We start from the raw sequence: 12,015 nt of genomic DNA on the forward strand, positions 1-12,015 counted from the left end.
TACCTTATGGCACTTGGCGCTTACATCGCATAGCGCCGCAATAATAATAGCGCGCGGCGGCGGAGCGGCGTTAATAATAGCGTAAGCGCCAAAGGCCATAATGTACCTTTATCCGTGGGACGTCACATTTATCCTTATATGGCCCCCTATGTTTCCTATTTTTAATTGAACCTTTGCATAGTAAATTGGGTTGAATTACGTTTGTTTGAAAAAGCAATGGAACAAAAGAAGTGCTACCTTATTTGGCTTATGAAAGGTTCTATACTTCGTTAGAAAAAGGTAAACAATCTTGGTGTCTTTTTCATGAATCTAAGTATATAACTGGATCAGCCATTTAGGGGTGGCGGGGAAATGACCGAACGGGATAGTCTTATGTATCTTTCAGTAAGAGTAGCAGCGAAAGCGCTATTATTGTTTGTCCTTGTCACAGTCTCACATTTTTAGGGTTCCGTACCTCAAAAGGAAAAAATAGTTTAGCAGTTATTCAAGAAAATAGGCAAAAATGACCATGACAAGAAAAAAATAGGGATGATGACACATGTTGAATTTTATAACAAAATCTAGTAAAATAGATAGCAAATGAGCAATTTATCACAATAATGTTGATATTAAAATAAAATACGGACATGTTACAAACATACAGGACATGAAAGATTCAAAAAGTAAGTTTTCTTTTAACTTCCAAAAACGATTAAAATGAGGGTACCATTCGATTCCTTACATTTTATCCAAAAAAATATTGTATAGCAAGCAACTATATTTTCTTGTTTTGTCCATACTACAAGATGGGATCTCAGTGACCTTGACGTCACGAAACCCTTTTGTCAGGGGCGTTTCGCGAGTGAAGTGCGACTGTCGGACTTTGACTATAATTTCTGACTTTTGTGTTGCTTTAATGCAATGGGTCCCATATAGACATTTGAAAAACAAACCCAATCGTTTGATACCATAAATGAAAATTAGTAATGTAGCCTATTCCCCCCCCCCTCCCTCTATCTCCGAAAGTACTGGGTCTAAAATTTTGGAAAAAATACACAAAATAGTTCTTTACCTATAGATGACAGGAAAACCTATTAGAAATGTGCACCCAAGCGTGAGTCGGACTTTAATGTACAGAACCCTTGTACTGCGAGTCCGACTCGCACTTGGCCGATTTTTTTATTCCCCACCGTAAATTTAGTATGGATTATGGTGGGCAACAAATAAATTCAAGCAATCATAGTGTCGCATTGTTTGTCCCTCACGGACGCACGCGTATTGGCTACGTGCGAAGTACATGGTGGGGGTAAGTAAAGCGATCGCAGCGCATGCGGTGGTGAAAATTGGAACTAAAAAAGGTATGGCTCGAACTGGAACTTTAATTTACGATTGTATGGTGTAAAGAACCATTGTAATCTGTATGAAATTCTTAACGTAATTAACTAACGTACATAATTATTTTGATAATAATTGATGCTGCATCCGTATAAAAAGTTTTGCAAATGCCACATTATGTGATCTTTTTCTAGAAGTTAAGAATGGGTATAGTAAGTTATAGTTAGATAGACATACACCATCGCGGACTTTTTTGTAGACCCATGAAAGAGAGACAACCCCACCATAAATGTTATAGCTCAAACGGATTAGGCAGCGTTTTCGATTAAAGCTCTAAGCCAGCGTGTTTTTTCCGATAACATGGTCATATTTCCACTATTACAAAACCTTAATAAATTATATACCTAAACCTTCCTTAAGAATCACTCTATTGATAGATGAAAATCGTGTGAAAATCCGTTCAGTAGTTTTATAAGATGTAGTAAATTGACGTTTTCCCCTAGAGTTGCGGATGCTAGAAAGGTTGCGTAAGTCGTGCACGTAGCGAATAGCACATAGCAATCTATTAGGATCCTACCATCTATGGTCTTTTTATTGAAAGCTTCAGAATCCCATTCTCGCCGCGAATAACAAGGTAGGTAATTGAGGGCCTACCGCTCCGCTCACAAAAATCCGAAATCGTTATCGGCCTCTCTTCCGGTCCATATTCCAGCGACAGAGACAGATAACTTTTCTCAATGTTGGCGGTCGGCCAGGCGTAGGTGTTACTTTGTTATTCGCAATGAGAATGGGGTGGCCCCAAAGAGCAAAGTACCTAAGTATAATAGGTAGCCTAGGTGGCCCTCTGAAGATGGCGTGATACAAGATACTTAATATACAAGTACCCGTGGAAGGGCTTTTTATGGCCTTAATTCCTATTGGAAATGGAAATAGAATAGGTATGCACTTCCTGCTTAGTTGTCAACAGTACGGCGCCACTCGACGCCAAAGGAGTACCAAAGAACATAATATTGAGATATCGGGATTCTGCTGTTATTTTGTGATAGGCGTCTTAAATGATCCTAATAGACTTAGAGCTAGCCCCGGAAAATGGTATATGACAAGGAAAGCTACGAAACTTTATTGAAAGTTTTACTGGATGCCGGCGCCTGGCAGCCGTTCATCGGTGGTGGTCAAAGTAAGCATGTAAAGTTTTGGGTTTGGTGTGTATATTAAATAAGGTAAGGTAAGGTAAGGTATTTAATTCGAATTTGACATTCTCAGACAATTCTGTTGGGAGAAACAATGGCCGGATGAGGTCTAACGATATACATTTTCTTCGACTGCAGTTTCAGCTTTGGAAATAATGCGCCATGTTGTTTATTGAAGTGAAAACTTCTTCAGCGGCGCTGTGCACTTTCTGTGATGGGAAAAAAAATGTAAACTCGCGACAGGTCACGTGACCGTAAGATTCGTAAGACGGACACGTGACCTGATCGAAAAACTGTTACAATGTCATTAAGTTTTCACTTCTGCCGGCACTCCCGGAGTGCAACCCGTTGTTTTTTTTATGATAAATAATACCTGTCCCCTATGAAACGTCTTCAAAAGAGGGTATTACTGCAATGTTCCGCCGCCAGAGTGCAGCACTAGCACCCATCGTAAACCATAGAGGAACTTATACATACTGTGCCATAAATGGCCATAAACTGTTTTTTGACAAGTTTTCACAGACAGTAAAATATGACATTGAAACATCAAGGCAGTTTGTTTACAAACGGCCTACCGGGAAACGCGAAAATCGAAACTCAGCTATTCTGCCGCTTCATCACTTGAATATGGTTAGATAATAAAAATTCGACTCTCTCGTTTGCGGTAGACCCATGGTAGTGTCGCCCCCCACGCAGACCTCTGCGCAAAGAATATCCTCTGCGTCTTTAGGTATTTTATATTAAATTAAGACTTTTCCTATTTATGTGGATAAATTGGTTGGAACTAAGTTTGGAGCGTAGGTATAATTAAAAAATTACTTTATTGATTGACATGCCAAAAACTGCACTAAGTACAAAGAATCATTTTTCCTTCCATCTTATCCTATCTGGAATGCAGTGTAGGTAGATACTTTTGACACGTAGTCCTATCCGTTACTATTGATGCTGATTGTGGCAATTGCATTAAGATTTCTAATCTACCACAAATTTACACCAGCCGACAATCGTGTCGCCCTCGCGTCGTGGCCTCGAAACCGGCTCCGCGGAGCGTATGCGCGCGCGCCGCCCGCCCAGTCGCCAGCCGCCCGCCCCAACGAACACACCATACCGCAGGTAAGCCACATATCCATACAAAAATACACCTGCCTTTATCACTAAATCACGTGTCAAAAGAAACGTGCGTGTTTAAGTTACATTTTAGTGAAACAGTGTCAAGAGAGTTGGATTGGACAGTGATTTAAATGACGAAATTCCTTAGAGCAAGCCCAGTCTAGATTCACTGCTACTGTGGAGTCGTTATTGGTGTCTCAAACAATACTCTGAATAATATGTGAGTTGTTTATTAATTTTCGCACGCAAAGTGTATACCTATTTGAATCAATTAACAATACTTAGCGCTGATTCTTGAATTAGTGCATACCTACTTAAGCAATAAAGTCACAATGTGTACCATTGCGTTAAAATCTATGTAAATTGTAATACAATAACAAGATTTTGCTGTGTCTGCGTAAAACTATTGCACTTAATTATTTATTTTTATTTTTTTTTATTAGTCCGTATTACGGTTTCAAAAAGAACACTATCCATCGTAATTTTCGTGTCATTTCTGTATAAGATGCCAACTAAATACAAGAGCATTTTACGTGTGTTACTTATACAATATTTATACATGGAATGCCGGATGCATAAAACTATTAGTTTCACATATAAAATGTATTTATTTTGGTGCTGCATCTAACGCGCGCTGACTGCACGACCGGGCCGTTTATTTTTTAACTAGTTCATAACACGTTCGTGTTCCGGACAGCGCGAGTGTGCGGCGACCTTTATCGAGGCCTGTTGCGAAACTGCAGTCTGCAGTATTTTTGTAAGGTACTTAAATAATTAGTAGGTATAATATCTATATTTAGGTATTTTTGTCGTTAAATTAATCTTAATTTAACGACAAAAATACCTGCGCTGCTTATGTACCTACTCACAAATAGACATCATCCTGACACCGGACTCTACAAAGACAGGGTTTATACAGACAGGACATATGTCTGAGGGCCCGCAAAAACCGAAATTCTCAAATCGGGATCTTTTACTCCAATGAAGGCGTAATTAGAGTGACAGAGAACGATGCCCGCAATTTGCGAACTTCGATTTTCGCTTTGATTTTCGAAACAATACTGACGCTCAAAACCGAACGAAGTATATAGTAGTAGTATCAGTAGTTATCAAATTACGGGCACCAATATCTTTATCTCGAGGGCGCAGAAAAGACAAGCTAAAACTTTCAAAGTTTCAAGCGGAGCACCTGTTGAATTGTTATGTACGACTTACAATATACATTTTAATTTAAAGGCTATCTTGAAATAATATTTTAATCAAGTAAGTAACTTATTAATTAATTAATTTAATTATACTTACTCGAACTTCCATATCCTTAACTATTACCTATTCTAACTTTATATACCTAATAGAAGTAAATCATGTAGCCGTCACATAATATACCTAACATAAATGACCATATTACTAAAAGTTAAGCAGTTAGAGTTAATACCTAAGTAAACATATTGAGTAGGTACACTGGTTTGTTTTGATACAGAATAAATGTAACGTTCCACGGGTAAATGTACCTTACGGAGGTTGGCAGATACGTCGCGTAGCACCGCATTAGTATTGGAGCGTCGTTAACAACAGCGTAAGCACCAACCGCCATAAGATACCTTTACCCGTGGAACGTCGCAAATATCGATGTCTGCACTGCGAATTCGTTATTGTTTACGTTTGTGACGTGAGAAGCTTTTTCTCTGCAGTGTTTACTTCTGAAGTCCGCAAATAAACTATATTTCCGTGAACAGTGAAATTAATTATTATGAATATTATAGTTGCCTAAACAGTATCGAAATGAATATTATAGTTGCCTAAACAGTATCGAAATGAATATTATAGTTGAGTTGGGGTCCCATAGTGAAAAAAGTATGCGATTTCACTTTGGTATATGGTATACGAAGTCTTAATTCAAGCATTGCAGTCGACGAGTAGAAAAAAAAATATTAAATGCCCGACACCCATCGAAACTACTCTTAACCCTTAATTCGTCCAAAATATTGTATCAAATATTATTTCTTTGTAACTTTTTTTTGCGTTTTTGTCCTGAATTATCCCAATTATTATTGAGAGCTGTGGATTTTAACTGATCTTCCGTATGTTGCATCGAATTAGGGAGGGATTACATTAAAACCGGCAAAGTGCGAGTCGGACTCGCGCACGGAGGGTTCCGCACCATCAACAAAAAATAGAGCAAAAAAATCGTGTTGGTTGTATGGGAGCCCACCTTAAATATTTATTTATTTTATTTTTAGTATTTGGTGTTATAGCGGCAACAGAGATACATTATTTGTGAAAATTTCAACTGTTTAGCTATTGCGGTTCATGAGATACAGCCTGGTGACATACGGACGGACGGACGGATGGACGGACAGCGAAGTCTTAGTAATAGGGTCCCGTTTTTACCCTTTGGGTACGGAACCCTAAAAATGATTTTTTTTAATGAAGTTATTTTAAATAAATTTAAAGGTATGCAATAATTACTTACGTCAAATGAGTAAATAATCATTACATCATTAGTTTGTACCTTAACTGACCATAATACTACATTCCAAAAAATGTTTATATAGGTACCTACTTATAATTTAAAATGTAGGTATAGAACATTTGAAGAACGACACACAAATTATTTTTAATATTTAACGCCAAAGGAAACCGTCAGGGGCAGATAGGAATCAAACGAAAGGAACAAGACCTCGTAAAAATTAGGTTATTGCACAATTTTAGTACCAACGTAGGTAGTATGCTTTATAAAAACACTAGCGACCCGCCCCGGCTTCGCACGTGTTAACAAATTATACATAAACCTTCCTCTTGAATCACTCTATCTATTAAAAAAAACCGCATCAAAATCTGTTGCGAAGTTTTAAAGATCTAAGCATACAGACAGACAGACAGACAGACAGACAGCAGGAAGCGACTTTGTTTTATACTAGGTATGTAGTGATAACGCGTTCCTATATAGGTAGGTAAGCCACAATTTTTTTACAAATTATAAGATTTATAAGTATATATACTAAAAACAATATGTCTGTTAACTTCTAATTTAAAGACCAAAACATTGTTTTTTAAGTATAAATTCTGAAAACAGATAACAACTCTTTCAATCACTTTTATAATGAATAACGAATATTTTACTTTAAAAAAGCAGAAACAAGGAGGCCAGTAACAATTTCGGCTCTCCCTAATGAGTCACTCTTAAATATTATGGAATTAAAGCGCTGAACCTAAACCACACAGGCCTAATTACAAAACATACTAGACGTGCATCCAAATACATTAAACCAATGAACAAGCAGAAACCGAAGCAATAAACCGAAATACAAACTAACTTTGTGCCGTCAGTAAAAGCGCTAGTGTCTGGGCTATAACCGCGAAAATCGAAGTTCGCAAATTGCGGGCATCTTTCTCTGTCACTCTAATTACGCCTTGATTGGAGTAAAAGAGAAAGATCCCCGCAATTTGCGAAAAACGGTTTTCGCGGTAGCCCCTCTGCCCGTTTGCAACAAAATTGTACTAGACCATTGTACTCCCAAACCGTGCCAGCTACACGAAAACTTTGTCGTTTTATAGTTAAATATAGCATGGACAATTTCTATTGCGATCTGTAATATCTTTATGACCACCTGTCACCTATACGTTACGTACAAATAGTATTGTTTCATGTTATTTCAGTTCCGGCAACATTTTTGCTAATTTACGCTTAAAAAATGTTTCGTCCATTTTACAGTCAATAAGGTAAACTACTCAATGACTGGCCCTTACGGTACAGTCGTTTATAGCATAGGAATAGTCATCCCTGCTAAATTACAATAATAAAGAAACCAACCATTGGTAAGGGCCTAAGGGGGCGGTATTAGTACAGAATAAGTATCCACAGTACCTATTGAATAAGTATTTCTATTAAGTATATATATCAGTTTTAGTCATTTTTATTTTGCTCAACATGAGTGTTGGCATATTTTTTACGTAAAAAAGGTTCGGTTCCTATCTATAAGGATTGTACCGATATACATATAATGGCAGCATTTTCAGAAATAATACGTGTACCTACCTACATGAATTACAAACATCAGTACGGTACGGATATAATAAGTAGTTGTATTTGTCTACGTGACAGCGTGGTAAACACTGTGTCAGTTTCTTTTAATCACGTTATATAAAAATACGTTAAGTAAAACTTATTTTAAGACGTGATGGATAAAGTCATCAATAATTCGCCGGGCGATCTGAATTCACTATAACTTATCTGTCAGACGACTACGATTCTAGAACGGACGAGTATCTTCAGTAATGTTTGTTTATAATTATCTAACCCCTGAATGTGTGTCAAGTTCGCTATTGTTTCGTTACTTTATTTAAAGCCGCTATACGAGTTATACTTTCCTCAGCTCGCATTAACAGAGTTCTGTTAGACAAGTTTTTTTTTATGATTTATGATGCAAACGAGCAGGCGAATCGCTTGATGGTAAAATATTACCGTCGTCCATGGACACCAGCAACACCAGAGGGGCTACATGTGCGTTGCGGTAATTTAAGATGGGAGTACGCTTCTTGCTATCTTGAAGTTTTGACGGTCGTATCGGTCCAGTAGACTTTTAGGTTTTTGCGATAACGTCTGTATCTAATTAACATTATTTATGTTTTTTTCCACCATTTCGGTAACAACAACAACCTGTGTGTTAAGAAACACCACATATATTGTGTAGTATTACACCAAGCGTCCACGTATCTCTGGGTAAATGATTCAGATGCACCTCATCTCATGACTCATGACTCATTAAGCGGCATTCATTTTAATCAACACAGATAATCACGGTGGACGCTACGTGAAGCCGATACTTCGCCCCACCCACATGTTTAGCGGACGCACTGTACTCCAAACTCACTATTATTAGCTACCTATAAGTTGCAATTTATTTGTTTACACCTAGAACAACAATCTGGAACGCAAGCTACATAAAGCTACTCAATACTTGTTCCTCAGTTCCTTGTTCATGAGAATATACGTATTCCCATTTAACTAATATACGAACGAAGCCCTGGACAAACCTAGTAACACAGACCAAAGTAATAATATAACTTTCAATATAACCTACCAAGTAAACGCCGCCCAAATCTAAGACATGGCTTTATACTATTAGGTACTTTGAGACTCCCAATAAAATCCTATCTAGTCTTTATCGGCTTTGGACTTTGAACACTGCAAATGCAAACCCGTCGTTGTTAGACAGCAAAGTTATTGTTCAAAATAAAAAATAAAGCTTTCTCTACGCCATAATATTAGTAAATTATAAAACTACTGTCACTCACAAACTCCCATTTATAACTGTCCTGAACATAAAGAATCTAAACATCAAAACATTAACTTAAGAATCCCATCGCAATTTATTTAAGTGCATTCAGTAACAGCATACTGACTCCATGACCAGTTACGCCCTTAAACCTCGTGTCTCATCAGATCACTTCATTCCAATTGCAACCGTGTATCACATTGTTAAGAGTCATATTTAAATCTACATTAAAGAGAGGTAGGAGCTCCGGAAAGCTAGTCCAAATAATCAAAGGAATATGTCAAATGTGTAAAAGCGACAAGGTTGTAAATTGTGTGTCCTGGAGGGTAGACTAACGGATATAGCGACAAACAGGGATATATATAAATAATTTGTCAGGAACTCCCATTGCGGTGAAATGCTGGGGTTATTTTTGAGCATGTCGGGTAGGTACGTACGGGGGAAAGGATTGGAGTCTGTCTCTAATGTACAATGTAAGTGTTAGGCTGAAGAATAATACGTAATATAAAATAGTTAAATATGATTTGATGATGATGATGGGAGTCCGAAACGAAACTGAGAACTGCATGTTTCGACGAATTCGGGTTTGTAGGTAAAATTTTACATAAAATATACTAATACTCGTAGACGCCTCTACAGAATTTACATGTCATCATTATGCAGATACCTACGTAGGTATATCCTAAAACAATTTGACAGAACTGATCACTAAAGGCCGAACCACACCAAATAACACGACCCCCCCCCCCCCCCCTCCTCTTGTATTCTCTATTTTTTCACTAGGAACTTTCTTTACAAGTGAACGTACTCGCAAAGGAAATAAGACGCAATTTTAATTAAACTTTTTGTACCGGTGTTTGGCACCACACACCTTGCCGGGAAGCGGGCTGGCCCCATTTCAGTGGAGGCAACAACCCAGTCTTGACACTTAACAGCTGAGTGGCACGGCTATTTCAGGCGGGCAGAAATAAATCTAACAGTTCCTATAATGTTTTGCCAATAACGGTCAAACAGGTTTTTGGGGCAAACTTTTCAGGAAGCTGGCGGGTATGACGTTCGCGTCGGGTTCCCCCTTAGTACGTTTTTTTATCAATGTAAACGAACTCTATTGATGAATGAATGACTGCCAATAACCTAACATTACTACTGTGAAGAGTAATGTTTGGGATAGCTGAGTACTCTCAGTACAACCTACCTATCGGTATAATCACTAGATCACTACCCTTATAAAACAAAGTCCCCTGCCGCGTCTGTCTGATTGTGTGTATGTATGTTCGCGATAAACTCAAAAGCTACTAAACGGATTTACATGTCGTTTTCATCTACTCGTATCAATAGAGTGATTCTTGAGGAAGGTTTAGGTGTATAATTTGTTAAGGTTATGTGTAACCTGTGTGAAGCCGGGGCGGGTCGCTAGTATTAAATTAAATTATAAATTTCCTACACCCAACTTCCAAAACGAGGTCGTCCCATAGAATACGCATATCTTACAGAACTTCAAATGAAATTCTAAGTCGATGGCAAAACTGTTAAAAAATAGCCTGAAAATGTGACCTCTGACATGAATGCAAATTTACAATGTAATTTTCTATTGTTTTCATGTATGATTGCTTAAGTATCTGTTCAATTTATTGTCTGCATTATATTTAAGTATTAGTTATCTACAAACAGTGTATACAAGTAAACGAGTAGGTACATATGTGATGTCTCAGATGTCTGTCACGTAACCCGATCCTCGCCGAAACGCCCTTCTGCTCTGAATCACGGGCTAAATATAATCACCTAAATCATCGTGGAGTACCCGTTAATTACCAATTGTTTGATGCAACAATCCTTGAGCGTTGCACTTATATACAAACAACGTTTAACCCTTACTATTGCGCTTATTACATCTAATATCTTGGAGACGGAGCTTAGTTCGGAAAACATATAAAACTCAAAAATGCGCACGTTTCCAGAGATAAGGCCTAGCTAGATCGATTTTTCGTCCCCCGAAAACCCCCATATGGAAAATGTCATCGAGATCGTTAGAGCCGTTTCCGAGATCACCGAAATATATAAATATACAAGAACTGCTCGTTTAAAGACGTGATTTGGGTAAGTTTTAATTCCACGTAGATAGTTATGTTGAATTATTTACAAATACAAATAATTTATGTATAACACCAAGTTACAAGTCAGGCTTAGGTCTAGGAAATACATTTGGTATTTTTATAAATTATTAATCATAATATACAATAGCTACAAGTACATACATTATGTTAATATCCTTACAATCATACAATTTAAGTTATTATTATTAAACTCATTGACTAGGAAGGTCGTAAAACTCATCCAATGAATAAAACGTGTGGTCAAGGAGCCACCTATACGTAGTTTTAGCTTAAAGGCCACTATAGAAGCTGCATCCTTTTTGTGTCCGGCAGTCTGTTGTACACAGACGGGCCCATCACATACACCGATCTCTCGGACTTGCGTAGGTCGTGTTTAGGTGTGACGAGCATATGGGCGAGCTTATTGCTGCGCATGGCGCGGTGCGGATTCACACCTCGCTGCCGGAAAACATCCAGGTTCTTGTGTGTGAAGAGAGCTACCTGGTAAATGAATTCGCAGGGAAGGGGCATAATATTTAGTTCCTTAAACAGCTCTCTGCACGGGGCATCATTGGATTCGCCGACAATGGCACGTACCGCCTTCTTCTGCATTCTGATTTGTGAATTATATTTATTCGAAAATCTAGTTCCCAGTAAATAGTCATATACCTAGTAAACAACACATTAGTCAAACGTGTTTCTAAGTAAAAGTGTCCCAGACAAATGGTCCCCGACCGAAATAGAAAACACTTCTCGTTGAAATATTATGTATTTACGTGTCGGAAGCATTGTAGTTGAGAACACGAGATACCTACATTAAGTACATCTTATTTATGCCCTTTGACCACCACATATGAAGTTATGTTGTCAATATTAACCTTTTCGACGCCGTGTCAAACACAAAAGCTGTCTCTCAGACGCCACGTCACCGAAGTGTCAAAACTGAAATTGAACTTTATGCATATGCACCTAGGTCTATGTTGCTCTGTGATTTATGACCGATTAATACGTCTTTGGCGTTGGACCTGC

At 38.0% G+C, this 12,015-nt stretch overlaps 1 protein-coding gene across 1 annotated transcript in view; it reads left to right on the top strand.

Moving 5' to 3' along the window:
* Positions 1-3,444: 3,444 nt before the first annotated feature.
* The window catches only part of LOC134660934 (FH1/FH2 domain-containing protein 3), a 97,593-nt gene continuing 89,022 nt past the window's right edge, over positions 3,445-12,015 (top strand). The window contains exon 1 of the mRNA XM_063516819.1: positions 3,445-3,617. The gene's annotated coding sequence lies outside the window, so the exon portion shown is untranslated. The remainder of the gene's footprint in view (positions 3,618-12,015) is intronic.

This window comes from Cydia amplana, chromosome Z (assembly GCF_948474715.1).
Source record: "Cydia amplana chromosome Z, ilCydAmpl1.1, whole genome shotgun sequence".
Lineage (NCBI taxonomy): Eukaryota > Metazoa > Arthropoda > Insecta > Lepidoptera > Tortricidae > Cydia > Cydia amplana.